This window comes from Rana temporaria, chromosome 12 (assembly GCF_905171775.1).
Source record: "Rana temporaria chromosome 12, aRanTem1.1, whole genome shotgun sequence".
NCBI classification, from domain to species: domain Eukaryota; kingdom Metazoa; phylum Chordata; class Amphibia; order Anura; family Ranidae; genus Rana; species Rana temporaria.
Genome location: NC_053500.1, coordinates 55,444,693 through 55,463,797, shown reverse-complemented (window position 1 = coordinate 55,463,797; position 19,105 = coordinate 55,444,693). Strand labels below are relative to the sequence as shown.

The 19,105-nt window shown below is 47.5% G+C and overlaps 1 protein-coding gene across 2 annotated transcripts in view; it reads left to right on the top strand.

Annotated features, from left to right (window-relative positions):
• Positions 1-304: 304 nt before the first annotated feature.
• LOC120919544 (zinc finger protein 37-like) overlaps positions 305-19,105 on the top strand; it is a 69,251-nt gene continuing 50,450 nt past the window's right edge. The window contains exon 1 of one of the 2 annotated variants that reach the window (XM_040331747.1): positions 305-539. The gene's annotated coding sequence lies outside the window, so the exon portion shown is untranslated. Of the gene's footprint in view, positions 540-15,449; positions 15,753-19,105 lie in introns of those variants that run through there. The other variant, XM_040331750.1, reaches the window with a different exon arrangement.

Genomic DNA, 19,105 nt, shown 5'->3' with positions numbered 1-19,105 from the left:
TTTTTTTCCTTTACAACCCCTTTAAGAATAAATTGCCTTCTTTAAACTTTACATATTATCTAAATTATACACCACGCTTTTTTTTAAGGTTATCGTTATCGAAACAATCGGCCAACTAATGGATTATGAAAATAATTGTTAGTTGCAGCTCTAGTGTACACCCGTTCTGCTCTACATTTTGAGTTACTAGACACAGGCACCAGGGATGAAAGTGTTAAGAGCCAGCATCCGCTGTGAAGTGTGAGTATGTGGAAGCTGGGTCCCCCCCCCACCCTCCTGTGTCTCCGCAGCTGATTTCTAACACTGCACGCCCTCCTTCTATACAGGATCCCAGGGCTGGAAGACAACAGCACAGACACCATCATAGGGTGATCTAGACATCATTCCTCATAGAACACCATCCCTGACATGGAGACAAAGAAAACTACACCTCCCAGCAGGCACTGCGTGCAGAAGTGGCGATCACATGGGCTGACTGTGGCCAATCAAAGGTGAAGCTGTGCTGTCTGCTTCCTAAGATTACAGACAGGAGGATACAGGTAGGATTGTACTTCATTTACTAAGGAGTGTTATCCGATAACACGCTCTGCTATCACTACAGATGCTGCATTCTAACCCGCGTACATTCTGTATACTAAAACTATTATATTGTTTACTTACAATGCTGATAATAGAAATGCTACAAGACCTCTTAAAGTCCCGACTAGTTGACTCTTCCAAAATAAAAACAACGAGCCTCATGGATGGCAAGCTTTTTGCACAACGTATACGCCTTTCGGAGGCACGACTATGTATAGTTGTGGGCTGACTCCAGATACTCCCATATTTCGGAGATTTTATTGCACCATTCCTGGTTTTCATCTGTAATCAACCGTGGTTTTATATTACTTTAATTATTATCCCCTAGAATGCAAATATTTATGTATTGTGGCCCAGTGGTCCATATAGCAGGATGTAAGGCCGAGTTCACATATGTGCGTCCAACGTTTCCCAGTATGGGGGGGACGCTGTTCACTGGTTCAGATCCAAATTCTTGCCTGAATTCGCACCAGAACCGGACCCAAACATGCACAGGACTGATCTCCAATCCGGGCCGCGGCCACCGTGGACCTGTGTGAACCATCTCCATCTATATATATAAAACTCAGTGGCCCAGATTCAGGTAGATTTGCCCATTACTTACACCTGAGCTGCTCAGCTGAATTTCTCTGCGCTGGAGCAATTTTGCCAAATTGCCACCTGATTCAGGAATCGTTTGTTCAGTTAATTTGCTCCTGTTTAAGGCAAAGCTGAGGGCGCAAGGCCGTGCAAGTCAAAGTGGGTGTGCCCCTATGTAAATGAGGAATTTTCGGCTCAGCAGAGGTTTGCGCCGGTCATGCGCAGTTAGAGCGCTGCCGTCTGCGCATGCGTCAAACTGCGCCTAGCATACTTTCAGGGCAAATCCTGCTCAGCTGCTTGCACTGAGCAAATAAATAGGAGCAGACTTGCGCAGGTTCTTTGCTGAATTTCATCCTGCTTTTTCCTACCCCCCCTGAGCAAGGAAATTCAGCCCATTTTCAAGAGATGGCACCTCCTAAAGGAACCAAAAAAAGGAAGGCAAACTTTGTGGCTGCGGAGATGGACATCTTAATTGCTGCACTCCAGCAAAATAAAGAGCTTCTATATGGTGCCCAGCGGGCAAACACCACCGTTGCCCAAAGGAGGGCTATCTATGAAGCCATAGCCCTGGACATCAATGCACTGGGTAATGAAGAGCGTTCCTGGGATGACATCCAGAAAAAGCTCAATGATATGAGGCGCAGGGTCCGGGATAAACTGGCTCTTATCAGAAAATATACCGGTGGCACGGGAGGTGGCCCACAATGTAAGATCCGCCTCAATCAGGAGGAGGAGCTTATTGCCCAAACGTTTGTGCAGGAGCAGGTGGAGGGACTTGCAGGGTACGACTCCACTGTTGGGAACTTGGGGACTGGTAAGTTATTTTTTTTTTATATCTGCTGTGCATCATGGGAGGGGGTAGAAGTGAACATATTTGTGGGTAGAAGTGAAGATGGAAGTATTATTTTTTTTTTCATATCTGCTGTGCATCATGGGAGGGGTAGAAGTGAACATATTTGTGGGTAGAAGTAAAGATGGAAGTATTATTTTTTTTTCATATCTGCTGTGCATCATGGGAGGGGGTAGAAGTGAACATGTGAGAAGTGTGTTGCACCAGCAAAATATTTCGTTTTGGTGTCATCCACAGGTGGTGATGAGGAAGATGAAGCTGGGCCGTCTTCGGCTGCGGGTCGACCCAGCCCATCCATACCAGAGCCAGGGGTCCAGTCAGGCCCCATGGACATTCTGTCTATGCTGGTCCAGGAGGAGATCCTACCAGGGCCAAGTATGGTGGAGGAACTTGTTTGCGAGGAGGATTCCTTTTTCCTCATCCAGGAGGACTCTGGCTCCCTCCAGGAGGATACCACCATCCCTGGGCAACCCACCACCCCCCCCGCCCAGCACGTCATCCCCCTCCAGGGCAAGCCCCTCCATTGTGGACCCCTCCCCTTCTCCCTCTGTCCGTGCCCGAGCCTCTCCTCCCAGGAGGGCTCAGTCCAAAACGAGGCATATATCCTCCAGCCTCCGTGACGGTCTGCTGGAGGAGCAGGCCCTGCAGACCCGCCATATAGGGGCCATGGTGGGAGAGGTGCGTCGTCTGGCGGACAGCATGGCATCCACCTCCACCTCTGTGCAGCATGCCCTCACCCTGCATGCGGACCGGGACAAACATGTCTCACAGAGCCTGGGGGAAATTAGTGGCAACTCCAAGGCCATAGTCACCTGCTTGGTGGCTCAGGAGACCACACCCGCTTTATTAAGCAGGATGACAGCTGCGGTGGAGGCCAATACCGCTGCTGTGCAGGCCAACACCGCTGCAGTGCGGGAGGAGGCGAGAGTTACCCGCCGTCATCAGCGGGATACCACCACCCGCCAAATGAGGATGTTGGCCCAGACCAACACCATCCTCGCCCGCAGCCACCACCTGCGCGGAGTGTGGAAGTAGGGGTTGATGCTCCTCCCCCCCCTCAATCCCCACCCCATGCCTCCTCCGCACCACGGAGATTGAGGAGCCAGAGCCGGGGCACCCTTGGCCCAAAGAAAAAAACAAAAAAATAATATAATTTCTCCATTTATTTTATGCACAGAATATGATTTTTTTTTTATATATGCTCAGGATATGAGTTTATTTTTTTTTTATATGCTCAGGATATGAGCTTTTATATTTATTTGTAGTCCCTACACACGGTGAGGAGTGTATACTACAGTGTGACTGGTGTGTGAATGGGGGGGGGGGTGGCACTCCTGCTGGAAAAGGGGTGTCACCCTCTGCCATGTGAAAGGTATATGAATGGACAGCAACATAATTGGAGCCTTGACGCGGCGTTGCTGCTCCCTAATACCATGGGGTATTGTTGGGTCTAATCCAATTTGGGGTGCATGTGTCGGGTGTGTGCTAGGGACTACAGTGGTGTGCATACATGCATTATACTTGTGACAAGATCAGGGTGTGTTTAATGTGCAAAGAGACGTTCCACAAGACCATTCGGGATTGCTCTTCCCTCAGAAGATCCGGTAGTGTTTCTTGGGGGGGGGGGGGTTGCGTGGTTCGGGGGTAAGGTCAGTGCGTAGCTCAATGTGCATGCCCCTTCTTTGAGCAAAATTGTGGAGAATACTACATGCCCCGACGATTTGGCACACAAAGTTGGGTGAATACAACAGGGTCCCCCCTGATTTATCCAGACATCTGAATCGAGATTTAAGGATGCCAAATGTGCGCTCCACCACTGCACGGGTACGTGCATGGGCTTCGTTATATCTTTCCTCTCCTGGTGTTTGAGGGTTACGAAATGGGGTCATCATGTGAGGTCCCAGGGCATATGCAGAGTCACCTGGAAGGAAAAAGACAGGAGGATGTTAGTCGTGCATGTGCCCCTTGTGATGTGTGCATCATGGGGGGGGGGGGCAGTCATACCTGACACCCATGTCACTCACCAATCAGCCAGCTGTCTCCATACATGTTCTGGTCAAACTCGGTTGGGATGGGGCTGTGTCGGTAAATAAAACTGTCATGGCTTGACCCTGGGTGTTTGGCACGGACATGCCATATGAGGCCATGTGCATCCACAATCATCTGCACATTTATCGAATGCCAATGTTTCCTGTTGCAGTAGATATGCTCGAGGAGCCAGGGGGGGGGCGTAGTGCCACATGGGTACAATCTATTGCACCCACAGTGCGTGGAAATCTGGCAAGTGCATAAAAATCACTGATTGCCTTCTGCCGCAGGTCAGCCGTGGTTGGTTTGATAAATTGTGTGCCCATTCGTCTGAGTATTGCAGGGATCACTTGGTGCACACACCTGCTCATGCTGGATTGGGACATCCCCGCCACCATTCCACCTGTGCGCTGAAATGAGCCACTTGACAAAAAATGAAGGGTTGCCATTACCTTCACCAGTGGCTGCACTGCCTGTCCCCGATGGGTCGGGCTGCTGATGTCATCCTGCAGGATTGTTACCAACTCAAGGATGACTTCAGGGCTGAAGCGAAACATGCGATACACCTCATTATCACTCATATGAAAAAGGTTGTAGCGCCCTCTGTAAATCCTCTCCCGTGCCCTCCTACGAGTCAGCTCAGTCAATAGAATATCAAGAACCATAGCTGCCCCTGGCATGTTGGTGCACAGATGTGAGGTCCCGAAAATGTGGGTGCTCTGCTTGTTCAGCTCGTCTGTCTAGGTGCTGCTGAAGTTGCGCGCTCCTTCAGATGACATTTGGCCATCTTTTGCTAACTTGCCCCTGCTTTTAGCAGGAGCAAGTTTGCCCGGGGAAAAAAGCTTGCGCGCTTCCAGCGCAAGATGCGCATCACACGCGCATGTTTCTGAATCATCGGCAGTACCTAATTTGCATATTCGCTGAGGGAATTCCATGAAGGCGCAACTTACACCCCGCGCAAAATTGCGCCAAAATTGCGCAGGAGCAGCTAGGCTGCGTGCGCGGGAAAATGGCCGCATTTCAGGCTTAACTGGTTTACTGAATCAGCCACAAATTTGCATGGGAGCAAATCAGTACTTGCGCGGCGCAAATCACACTTGCTCCCGCGCAAGTGCTTCTTGAATCTGGGCCAGTGTGTGTATTTATGTATGTTCCAGCATCACGTCCAAACGGCTAAAGATATTAACATGAAACTTGGCACACATGTTACTTATATGTCAGCAACAAACATAGGATAGGTGGTTTAACCCTTACCCACCCCCATTTGCCATGGTCGGGGTTTTCCTTTAAAGTCCCATTCAACTCTATGGGAAATACATGTTACTTCATAACTTCCAAACGGCTGTAGATATTTCGATAACACTTGGTCACATGTTACTTATATGTCCACTTAAACTATAGGATAGTTAATTTATCCCTTAACTACCCCCATTTGTGAGGGTCTGGGTTTTTGTTTAAAGTCCCATGCAAATCAATGGGAAATGTATCTTCCCACATAACTTCTGTACGCCTGGAGATATTTCAATAATACCTGGTACACATATTACTTATATGCCAAATAAAAATATGACAGTTAAATTAACCCTTACCTACACCCTTATATAAAAGATGGGTATATTTATATTACTATGATTTTCCTCCCCAAAAGGTTAAGATAGGAAGACCGGGCAACGCCGGGTATTCAGCTAGTTGAGAATAAATTAAAAAGTACCTTTTTGTGCTGCTATGTGTGAAAATGGAACCACGTTATAAATAAGAGGTGCTGCTCAATACAAAATGTGTTCCCACATGAATAACCAAAAGGACAAAACTATAGTAAAGTGCTACCTCACCCAACTTGTAAGAAAAGAAATGGCTGCACATCCAGGAATTCCGATTGCCTTTTATTGTTCAAAGTGATGACACCAACACGAGGTCACGCGTTTCACACGAACATCTTGTGCCTAATCATTACAATGTCTAAAATGTCTGATAGATCCGCAGCGCGGACCTGAACTGCCGGGTGGAGGTCCTGCTGTTTTCTTCCGTGTTGTGCGCCGCCGAGGGCGTGCATTGCAGAAAAGCTGTGCCCCGTGGGTGCCGATGCGTGTGCCTGGCGGCCTCGATGTCCGCCAAGTACTCGCGATCGGCAGTCACAGAGCCAGGGACGTGGATCTCTGTGTGTAAACACAGAGATATACGTCCTGTCAGGGAGAGGAGACCGATGCTGTGTCCCTTGTACATAGGGACACAGATCGATCACCTCCCCCCACAGTAAGAATCACTCCCAGGGAAAACATTTAACCCCTTGATCGCCCCCTAGTGTTAACCCCTTCCCTGCCAGTCACATTTATACAGTAATCAGTGCATATTTATAGCACTGTTCGCTGTATAAATGTGAATGGTCCCAAAATAGTGTCAGATGTGTCCGCCGCAATATCGGAGTCCTGACAAAAATCGCAAGTAACCACCATTGCTAGTAGAACAAAAAAAAATCATAAATCTATCCCATATTTTGTAGGCGCTATAACTTTTGCTCAAACAAAATCAATATCCGCTTATTGCGATTTTTTTTTTTTCCTTTTTAAAAGAATACGTATTGGCCTAAACTGAGAAAGAAAAAAAAAATTCCCAAAAATTGGGACTAGTAAAAAGTTAAATATATTGGGCTAGATTCAGAAACAAGATACGGTGGCATATCTCCAGATACGCCGCCGTAATTTCAAATCTGCGCCGTTGTATCTTTACGCCAATTCTCAAAGGCAGATACGTTGAAAAAATAGGCTTCCTCCGCCGACGTAACTTGAATACGCCAGCCAACACAGCTCTCGCTCACTCTCCTGAGAGTTTGCCAGGAAGGGAGGGGATGAGTCATAAGAGGTCCAATGAGAGTTGCGCCTCTGTGTATATCCACACAGAGGCACACCCACATACACGTGACGACTGGCTTCATGCATTATAGTGTAAATTGGGACTAAAGCCTCGTACACACAATGTGATTGTTGGCAGGGGATTGTCTGTTGACAGCAGGCCCGGACTGGCCATCGGGCAAACCGGGCATTCGCCCGGTGGGCCGCGGCCACCAAGAGGCCGCCAGGCTGCAAGTCGCGGGGCACAAGTCTCTTTAAACCCGCGCCGCTCATTTAGCCTCTCCGCGGCCTCCCGGGTGGACGTAAACACAGGGGGGAGGAGCTAGATGAGAAGCCTTCGGCCTCTCCCCGGCCGGGAGGCGTGACTGCGAGGGGGAGGAGCCAGAGCGGACACCTGTTGCTCCTTACACCGGCCCGGATAGCAGAAAACGTGAGTGCAGCCCCCCCTCCTGTAACCTGGATAGGAGGAGCAGTGGGGGCGGCTGCATATAAAAAATCTTTTTCTCTGTCTCCCTTCTGCAATATTGGAATGCCTGAGGCTGCGAGAGGTAGAGGAGAAGCAGGCATTCCAATACTGCAGAAGGGAGATTGAGAAAATTATTTTTTTATATGCAGCCGCCCCCACTGCTCCTCCTACACCACTTATACTCTTTGCCTCCTCGTGATCTCCCCAGTGCTCTCTGCCACCCCCCCCAGTGATTTCTGCCACCCCCTCCCAGTGCTCTCTGCCACCCCCCCCCCAGTGCTCTCTGCCACCCCCCCCCCCCCCCAGTGATTTCTGCCACCCCCCTCCCAGTGCTCTCTGCCACCCCCCCAGTGATTTCTGCCACCCCCTCCCAGTGCTCTCTGCCACCCCCCCCCAGTGATTTCTGCCACCCCCTCCCAGTGCTCTCTGCCACCCCCCCCCAGTGATTTCTGCCACCTCCCCCCAGTGTCCTCTGCCACCCCCCAGTGTCCTCTGCCACCCCCCCCCAAGTGCTCTCTGCCACCCCCTCCAGTGCGCTCTGCCACCCCCTCCAGTGCGCTCTGCCACCCCCTCCAGTGCGCTCTGCCACCCCCTCCAGTGCGCTCTGCCACCCCCTCCAGTGCGCTCTGCCACCCCCTCCAGTGCGCTCTGCCACCTCCCAGTGCTCTCTGCCACCTCCCAGTACTCTCTGCCACCCCCCAGTGCTCTTTACCACCCCCCAGTGCTCTCAACCTCCCCTCAGGGTTCTCTGTCACCCCCCAGTGCTCTCCACCTCCCTCCATGCTCTATGCCACCCCTCAGTGCTCTCAACCTCCAACCAGGGCTCTCCTCCACCCCCGCAGTGCTCTCCTCCACCCCCGCAGTGCTCTCCTCCACCCCTGCAGTGCTCTCTGCCAATCCCCGCAGTGCTCTCTGCCACCCCCAGTGCTCTCTGCCACCCCCAGGGCTCTCTGCCACCACCCCAGTGCTCTCTGCCACCACCCCAGTGCTCTCAACCTTCCCACAGTGCTCTCCACCTCCCTTAGTGCTCTCCACCTCCCCCAGTGCTCTCTGCCACGCCACCCCCCCAGTGCTCTCAACCTTCCCCCCAGTGCTCTCTGCCACGTCACCCCCCCCCCCCAGTGCTCTCTGCCACCCCCAGGGCTCTCTGACACCCCCCAGTGCTCTCCACCTATCCCCATGGTCTCTGCCACCCCCCAGTGCTCTCCACCACCCTCCCTGTGCTCTCCACCTCCCTGCATGCTCTCCACCTCCCCCATGTTCTCTGCCGGAGGTGTCGGTTAGCATGTCATGGGCTGCTTAATCCAAAATGCCCGGGCCTATTTTTTGTCCCAGTCCGGGCCTGGTTGACAGACTGTTGTTCTAAAATCTTACTGTTAGTACGCTCCTTCTGACAATTGTCCAACTTTCGGCCAACAAATGTTGGATGACATACTAGTAAATTTTCAATGGACAACGGTCTGTTGTCTGATTTTCGTATAGTCAGTACACAAGTCCGTCACACGAAAGTACAAATGCGCATGCTCGGAATCAGAGCTCACCAAACATGACATAGACAGAAGAGGCCCAAGGGGTGTCGCTCAAGAGCTGAAATTCCTCGTAGTACGTCACTACGTTTGTGTTTGTGGCCCGACATTTGGTTACCATTAGTATGCAAGACAAGGTCCAGCCGCATGCCCAAGACAAAAAACGGACATCCGGTTGGCTGGCCATACATGGTCGAATTTCGAAAGAATTTTGTGTGTTTTGTGATCCGATGGTGCCACCATCGATTTTGAAATTCAACCGACCCAGCCTTTAATTTCACTTCCTGTTGCTACAGAAAATAATTTTCGTGTCTGGGAATCTTCTTCTTTTCTTTCTGGGAATTTTCTTTTCTTGCACATTTCTTTTCGATTACATTTCTCACACGATTCTCCCATCATTGATTTAGAAAATAGTTTTGTAACGGTCAGGGGTTAACCCTGTTACGATATTCCATTCCACCAACCCAAGACAGCTTCCGACACTCCACAATCCAGCAGACAGGACCCATTGGATTTCCCCCAGAATAACGAGACACAGCTCTGTTCTCTGGTTCCAAACAGAACGAATACTTTAATGGTAAACTCATCTCTTCCTATACAGTTGGCAACCAAATATGGACAATGACCCAACTCCACCCACAACATGACACAAGGAACTTCAATACACATTCCTTTAGATAATGACATTCAGATAATCTACATGAACTAATTACTAATCATTACCCAGATGTTCTGACTCCGTGATAAGCTATTCTCACCTGATACACAATCCACATTCTTTTAGTGAACATAAGTCAGACTTTCTGGCACCGAATCTACATGAGTCAATTACTATAGCTGACATGGCAGACATCATGACTTTTAGAGTGTGTTAACTCACAACACATATTAGCATCAATAGAACTTTCACACAATACAGGGTTAGTTAGCATAGCACCATGAAATATCTTAGGAGCCAGGCTTAATTAACACAATAGACAATAGAATGCAATCACAGCAAGCTTACAGCCAGGTAGCTGGAGGTGATTAACATCAATTAGCATCTCAACAGTCTATGTTCCACATTGAAGGAGACACTCTCCTATTGACCTGTTGTGTTCAGAAGGAACAACTTGTAATATTTCAAGATATCCTGCAATACATGAATTATAATTACTGTCCCATCTCATGTAATCCATGATATCAGTTCTTAGTCATCCTATGCCCCTGGTGGACATAGGATGACCCTAGACACAAGAGTCATTGGTGAAGCTGACACAGGAGTACCCCACATCCTTCAAGAGCCTCTAGGTCCCACGGGCCATACCGTTACATCTCTCCCCTTTCGGTGGGAGACTAACACAGGAGGGGACCTCAGATGGGTTGACTCCGAAGTTAGTCCATAGTTCCATTCCTCCAATGCTGGTATCCATACAGTACCCCAAATAAATTGCTCCAAACAGAGCATTACTCACCCGGCCAACCTCTGCCTCTCTCAGAGAACATGCCTGCTGCCGGGGAGAGGCCTGGACTGGCCCTTCTCCCTGGAGTCCTTTCAGCCACTGGAGAGAAGACAGGGTGGCTGGGCTCAGTTCATCCTGCTGTTGGGGATCTGAGCCAACTGCCCCCCATCCCTGGGGTATACAAGTGGAGACTGAAGTCCTATCCACTTCCACAGGAACTCCCTCTTCTGTTAGTTGAGAGCAGAGGCCTGTGGAACTGCTCTGTTGCTAGCTCTTCTGCTGGGTTGCTGTCAGGTGAGACCACAGTCCCATCCCCCGATATCAGCTCAAGCTGCAGTTGTGTGCAGCGGTCAGCAGCATCCTGCCCTGCTGCCAGTGATTCAGCTAGGAGTAAAAGCTTTATCACCTCAGCTTGTTGCTGGAGAGAGGGGCCAACCGCCCTGTCTTCCTGGAACTCCACAATCCCAGCCCATCATAGTCATAGCCTTCCGTGGGGCTGTCATCCACTGACCACGGGCACTCTTGGGCTACATACCACCGGAGGGCTCTGTAGCTCTCGTCCAAACGCATCTCTGCCCGGATCAGCCTGCTTAATTTGGCTGCCCACTCCTGCTTCGGTTGTTCCCCGCCCCCCCCCCCCCCCCCCCCCAACAACGGCATTCGTACGTCATACTGCAGCCAGTACCTTACATGGATGGAGGGGAGGACCTTTCCCTGTTATTGCTGCTCAAGAGCCATCGCTTCCTTCTAGAGTTGGCAACGGATCAAATCCGACCATCCCAGCAGGGCCTCCTCCGATACCGGTCCTCTGTGCTGTATCTGCATCACTTGTAATCTCCTTCTGAATTCCTCTTCTATGGTGGCTGGTATCTGTACCTCTCCTCTCTCTTCAGTTGGTGCTGCTGTGACTTCTGCTGCTGCAGCACCTCTTTGATGTAGCCAAGTTGCATCCACAGCCGCTATAACCACTTCTATGATCTCCCTTCGAGGATTAGGACCATACTGTGCCAGTCCTTGTTTAACAGCCCGATCACAACTTTCCTCCTCGGGTGTCCTGTCTGTTACGCTGGGCCTTTCAGCTCTATCCATTTCGACAAATTCTGCGATAATGTCCCTTTTCTGCGTCCTTACAGCATTCATGTGTCTCTGTGGATATAGATAGATGGGGATATATCTATACGTACACACACACGATTCTGCACTTCCTCCTATAGGGGGCACACATTCGCTATAGACGGGCCGCTTCTGCTGTGATTTAATCACAGTAGAAGCCAATCTGAGGGTGCTGGGCACTGGATGTCCTCTGGCACCTGCTGCTCATCGGTAAAATACACAGAACAGAGCAGTGGCGGTGAATCCATAGTGGGCGCAGGAGCGCCGCCCCCTCTCTCCTGCAACCGTCACTCAACAATAGATTCATGAATTTATCTATTGTCACCGCTGCCCACTATTCAGGTGTCCGGCCCCCTGTTGAGCACCGGCCATCTGAATTACAGCGGTGGGTGTGTTTTGGAAGTGCCTGATTAGAGCCAGAGGCTCTAATAGGCTTCCTGATTTAGAGCCTGTGGGCTACCAAATGGTTAAACAGAGGGTGCACAGGCTGTGCGTTCCCTGTTTAAACAATGCTGTGTTAGGGAATCGCTTCCCTAACACTGACCCGCCTCTCAGTCAATCAGGTGCACCGGGTCTGGTTAGGGGTCACCTGATTGGCTAAAGCGACAGGCACTGTGATTGGATGCCTGTAGCATCATGAGGTGAAATTGAAGGCTTGGTTGGTCGAATTTCGAAATCAATGGTGGCGCCATCGCATAACGCACAAATTTTCTGATTTTCAAAAGAAAATTATTTTAAAATTCAACCCGTGTATGGCCTGCATACCTTAACAACCACTAACCACTTGAGCTCTAGAAAGTTTACCCCCCCTTCACGACCAGGTACATTTTTTTTGTGATACAGCACTGCATTCCTTTAAATGACACTTGCGTAGTCGTGCGACGATGTACCGGAAAAATAATATAATGCCCCCCCCCCCCCCCCAAATAGAGCTTTCTTTTGGTGGTATTTGATCACCTCTGCGGTTTTTATTCATTGCACTCTAAAGAAAAAGAAAAAAAAAAGACCCAACATTTTTGAAAACTAAAAATGTTTTTTTACACATATCCAATAAAAAAAAAAAATCGAATTTCTTCATAAATTTAGGCCAATATGCATTCTGCTATATATTTGGTTAAAAAAAAAATGCACAAACCAATCAATTTTCGCTTATTTCTAAGGCACAAACTATGGGATTTATAAAATTCTTTATTTTATTTTTTTACTAGTAATGGCGTCGAACAGTGACTTATAGCTGGACTGCAACATTGCAGCTGACAAATTGGACACAAGGTGACACATTTTTGGAGACCAGTGCTAAAAAATATACACTGTCCTTGTACTAATGACACTGGCAGGGAAGGGGTTAACATCAGGGAAATGTGTTCCTAGGGATCAATCACTGACTGTGGGAGGGGGGGGGGGGTGCTTTTACTATGAGAAGGCAGAGATCCAAGTTCTTGCTTAGCAGAAACACAAGATCTCTACCACCCCTACTAACAGAACGGCCATCTGCCTTGTTTAAATCGCCGGACCCACTGATTGGCTCCCGCTGTGTCCAATTATAGCAGGAATGGGACCCTGCCTGCGCACGTGCGTTCCCCAGACCTGGAGGTGCAGGTACATGATTCTGCACAGGGAAGCTGCCTTGCCACCGTATATGTACAGTACACAGTTGGCATGCGGTTAACAGATTTAAAGTATAGGCTGGCCCAAAATACACTTGAAGTACTAACTAGCCCAACCTGCTGCATATTTCATATCACTGTCAACACAGTAGGGTAACTTTGTGCTTGAGAAATAACTTTTTTTTTTTTTTATTGGGTGAAAATATTTTTACCAATCAATTACTGGGTGTTTATGCTGGAACACCTGGCAGGAGGTGGCTGTATATGCACTTTAGGCACTAGCTTGTCCTTCTGTGTCATGTTGAAGGATGCAGCCATGTAAACCTGTAGCTTAACCACTTAAGGACCGCCTCCTGCACATATACGTCAGCAGAATGGCACGGCTGGGCACATGTACGTACAGGTACGTCCTGTACATGTACCGAGTCGCGGGCGCGCTCCCGCGACCCGGTCCGAAGCTCCGGGACCCGATCGTCGCTGGGGTCCCGCGATCGGTCCCCGGAGCTGAAGAACGGGGAGAGCCGCGTGTAAACACGGCTTCCCCGTTCTTCACTGTGGCGGCTGCATCGATCGTGTCATCCCTTTTATAGGGGGACACAATTGATGACGTCACTCCTACAGCCACACCCCCCTACAGTTGTAAACACACATTAGGTGAAACATAACTCTTTCAGCGCCCCCTGTGGTTAACTCCCAAACTGCAACTGTCATTTCCACAGTAAACAATGCATTTTAAATGCATTTTTTTTGCTGTGAAATAGACAATGGTCCCAAAAATGTGTCAAAATTGTCCGCCATAATGTCGCAGTCACAAAAAAAAAAAAAAAAAAACACTGATCGCCGCCATTAGTAGTAAATAAATTAGTAGTAAATAAAATAATTAATAAAAATGCAATAAAACTATCCCCTATTTTGTAAACGCTATAAATTTGGCACAAACCAACCGATAAATGCTTATTGCGATTTTTTTTTTTTACCAAAAATATGTAGAAGAATACGTATCGGCCTAAACTGAGGAAAAAAACATTTATATATTTTTGGGGGGGATATTTATTATAGCAAAAAGTAAAAAATATTGTTTTTTATTCAAAATTATCGCTCTATTTTTGTTTATAGCGCAAAAAATAAAAACCGCAGAGGTGATCAAATACCACCAAAAGAAAGCTCTATTTGTGGGGGGGGGCCACGTTGCACGACCGCGCAATTGTCAGTTAAAGCGACGCAGTGCCGAATCACAAAAAGGGGCAAGGTCCTTTAGCTGCATTTTGGTCCGGGTCTTAAGTGGTTAAGGCAGACCTTCAGTCATTTTTTTTTCAACTTTCCATCTATTAAGTCTTCTGCCCTTGTTGTTTTAACTTTGGATAGTAATTTTTTTTTTTTCTGCCAGTAAATACCTTATACAGCCCACTTCCTGTTTTCTTGTCTGGTCATTTGCCTAGGCTTATGACATCTCTATCTCTCTCACTCTCAGGAAGGGAGGAAGGGATGAGTCATAAGAGGGTCAATGAGCTGCAGAGCTGGAGGTGTGCCTCTGTGTAAATCCAGGAAGTGAACAGGCAGCAGCTTCAGATGCCCACAGTTAAAATGGATGCAGCCAGACTCAGTGGAGGGAGATTTCTGCAGCATATTTGACAAGTACAAAATCTATGGGATTTATAAAATTCTTTATTTTATTTTTTTACTAGTAATGGCGTCGAACAGTGACTTATAGCTGGACTGCAACATTGCAGCTGACAAATTGGACACAAGGTGACACATTTTTGGAGACCAGTGCTAAAAAATATACACTGTCCTTGTACTAATGACACTGGCAGGGAAGGGGTTAACATCAGGGAAATGTGTTCCTAGGGATCAATCACTGACTGTGGGAGGGGGGGGGTGCTTTTACTATGAGAAGGCAGAGATCCAAGTTCTTGCTTAGCAGAAACACAAGATCTCTACCACCCCTACTAACAGAACGGCCATCTGCCTTGTTTAAATCGCCGGACCCACTGATTGGCTCCCGCTGTGTCCAATTATAGCAGGAATGGGACCCTGCCTGCGCACGTGCGTTCCCCAGACCTGGAGGTGCAGTTTATTAAAGCGGAGGTTCCGCGGGAAAACGTTTTTTTTTTTTTGAAGATTAATCTGCTGCTTTTCATCTAGCAATTCGTTGACTCACCAGTCCCATCCATGTAGCCGCCAGCATATTCATTTCCCCAAAAACGACATTTTAGAAAAATGTACGATGGACATTGCCATCTTAATTGTGGGCAGTCTGAAGCCCTCCTGTGTTTTCTTACGGAATGCAGTGAATGCTGATGTCCCAGCATTCACCTTGTTATCCCGCGCATGCGCAGTGTTGACGGCGAGCCGCGCCATCAACACTGCACAGTTACCATCACAACGGCGTCCTGAAAAGGACCCGCCCCGTTGTGACGACAGATCTTTGGTATCAGCGATAGCTCAGAACGCACTGAGCAGCTGATGTAAAGGTGTGTGCCAGCAGTTAAAATGGCGGATTTGTATCCGCCCTCGTCACATGACTGGCTGCAAGAGTCATGTGACGCACAGAACTAACACGAGACTACTTCTGCTGCGCTGTATAGAATCCTATCCTGGGCAGCGTCACACTGTGAACCCAGGAATCATTGCGGCGATCGCAAACGAAGCGACACGCCCAGTCCCGCAGGACTCAGACCAGGAAGTGCCTGCCTCAGACCACTAAATCAAGGTATGGAAACAATTTTATTTTTTTTGGAAAACAAACTGTTTATAGATAGTCTGAGCCCTTGTGTTTAAAGCAGACTTGCAAATTAGGGTCAACCTCCGCTTTAAACCGGCTGCAGAGGAGATCATTTTCCTCTGAGAACTGAACTGAGAAAAAACGTCACCGTTTATTAAACGGACACCCATGTGAGCAGACTGCAAATCTTCTTTAACTTAGTGGTTTTACAAGGCCGCAATGTTAGAGGGAGAAAAGAGGCAGGTTTTATTGTGAAACATCATTTCGAGTGTATTAGACAAAAGACAGCGTTATTGTATGAGCAGTTTGAGTAGGACGCATTTAAAAAGGGATGCACAGCATGCAGCTTTTCATTCCAAAACAACATCTCTAGGTATGTGTATCTACATCATAGAAAATAGGAGAAGAATATTGTACAGACTACACAAATAGAATTTTAAGAGTTTGAGCATGCTGCTTTTAAAAAGACACAACATGTGCAACTAACTGTTCAGGCCACATATACACAACAGAGTGAAGGAATATTGTACATACTGCCATACCATTATGGACCCAGTCTGTCCAAACCGAATTGTCAACAGGCAGCTAAGAAGTTGAATCCAACATAATTTCAGTGCAGTACAGATGATCTTTCCAATCTTCTGCAAGGACTAACACTGACTAACTGAGGTGCATGAAAGAAACAGGGAGACTCCAGCTGGGAATGTACCAACTAGCACCAACAAGAAGGTAGAAACCGAGAGATGTACCAAATCACAAACAAACAAGATGTAGTGGCCCTATCTACCACTAGATGTCAGCATGTATAAGAATAATAACAATATATACAATAGTTTAATGCAATATAAGAAAAATACTTATAAGGGGGGCAGAACATCTACAATTTCAGGTAAACCTTATAGGCTAAAACACATCCCCCATTTAGCTTTGGAGGACAACAAAACAAAGTTATTTTATTTATTTTTTTGACTATTTTTGTAATTAAAATGGAGGTAATATGCTAAAGACAGCATAGGTATTGTTTTTTTACCACATCCTGTAGACCTCCATTCTAAACCACATCCCCAGTTTTTTGCTTTGGAGTAGCAAAATACATTATAAATTATATTTGTCAGATTACAATATAAGTAATATGCTATATACAGCACACATAATATTTGTACATGTTATTTCAGACTTTGTTGGCTTAAATCACACTTCTTTAGCTTGAGGTTAGAAAAATGAAATGTATATTTTTCAGATTACAGTAGAAGTAATATGCCACCCAACAAATAAAAGTATTTTTACAATTTTATTTAGACCTCATTGTTTTAGAGCAGGAGTGTCAAACTCAATTTCATTGCGGGCTTCATCTGCATTAGGCTACTTTCATACTGGGGCACAGGCGGCGTCGGCGGTAAAGCGCCGCTATTTTTAGCGGCGCTTTACCGTTGTTTTTGCAGAGGTATTCGGCTGCTAGCGGGGCACTTTTAAACCCTGCTAGCGGCCGAAAAAGGGTTACAAACACTCGCAAAGCGCTGCTGCAACAGCGATTTGCCGGCAGATAAGGCCACGCTGCCCATTCATTTCAATGGGGAGGAGCGGTGTATTCACTGTAACTTCACCGTTTCAAAGATGCTGCTTTGCAGGAGTTTTTTTTTAACGTCCTGCAAGCACATCACCTCAGTGTGAAAGCCTGAAGGGGAGGCGTTTTTGTGCTATGTGTTTTGTTGTGTTCTCCTCTTTCTGCAGCTTGTCAACTGTGAACTTTTTGCTGGGTGTGTTGTTTCACCCTGATGGGTGTTTCTTTGTACCCAGTTGAGTATTGTGTCATCTGTGATGTCACCAAGGTACCAGAAATGACAAATCCAGCGGCAGTGGCAATGATGCTTGAAGGGTGGGGGGAGGTGCAGAAGGAAGGAGTTGAGAATCCTGCTGGCATACACATGCAGAACTGGTTTAAGACAGACCTATGAAAATCAACATGAATCTTGGTTCTGAAGAAGCTGACCTGTTCTGAGAAACATGTAGACCTGTAGCGTGTCTCATACGTATTATGGTGGTGATAGGTGTAACGGAACGTCCCACACTCCGTTTGAGTGCTTCTGTCATATACCGCTTCCTATCAGTCTGGATATAGATATCAGATATTCCAGCTGCCCTCAACACACACGAGAGGAGACTTGTTTGTGTGCTAAACATGGAGTGTTTAATAGAACCAAGAATGGAACCTTATATACAGTTTAAAGAGGAGGTAACCAGAACATAAATTAACATGAGCTAATTAACTAATCATTTACCCAGACACAGGACATCTTCACACAATAGCAGGGTCAATTAGCACAGAGAACAGAGAGATGGCTGGAGGCGAGGACATTAGCATCTAACATTATGAATGAGTCACTCTTACAATTAACCCGTTGAGTTCAGAATCAACAACCAGTAAATAGTTCTTTCCAGATATCCTGGAATATATTGTCGATAATAATTACAGAATAATCCAATCTCAGGTAGTCCAAGATATAATTTATCAGTCATCCTATGCCCCTAGTGGACATAGGATGATTTTAGACATAAGAGGGTCCGAGTCTGTCACATTTCTCCCCCATCAGAAGTCGACTAACAAGGTCCCAGACCTCCATCTAAACAAGTAAAAAAGGCGCAAAGCACAGGTACCTCAGGTAGTGGTACCCAATAGTCCAAGGGCAAAGGTAAGAAGGTGTGTGTATATACATATATATGCACACATAGAACTATATGGCAGGGTATCAGTCAGGGCAGCCACCAAGAAAACCAAAAGCCGGTTCTGGTATACTAGGAAAAAAACAAAAGAGGGGCGCCTCTGAGTATGTATCATAAGAATAATTTAATAAACAACAACATCCACTCACATGGAGAACAGGTAAGTTGCATTCAAATCCGGTTGCTGGGCCGAAGAGATGAAAGTGGGACTGCAAGTCACAGCAAGTCCTTTAAAGCTGGCACCACATCGGGTCCGTGCAGGATAGAGTGGGATGGCTGAGCACAGCGTGGTTTTCTTCAGTGATTCAGGTTTGGGCATATCTTAGTCTATCAGGAAAAATCCATCTGATAAGAATATGGGTTCCAGGTAAAAGGTGTAGTGGAGAGTGACAAAAGTCAGTGGTTATGGCAAGCCGCTCTGTGGCTTTGGTGTGCACTCTGTCTCTGTCTCCACCTGGTCTGGACATGCATTAGTCGGACAAAGTGAACTCAAATAGTCTGTCCGCATGACCTCCAATCTTGGCTGCAAGGAGTAGTTGACACCAGTAGGTGTGGGGCAGAGGTCATTGGCTCTCTGTCCGGCTGCCAGCGCTTCAGCTGGGTGGTTTTTAACATTCCGG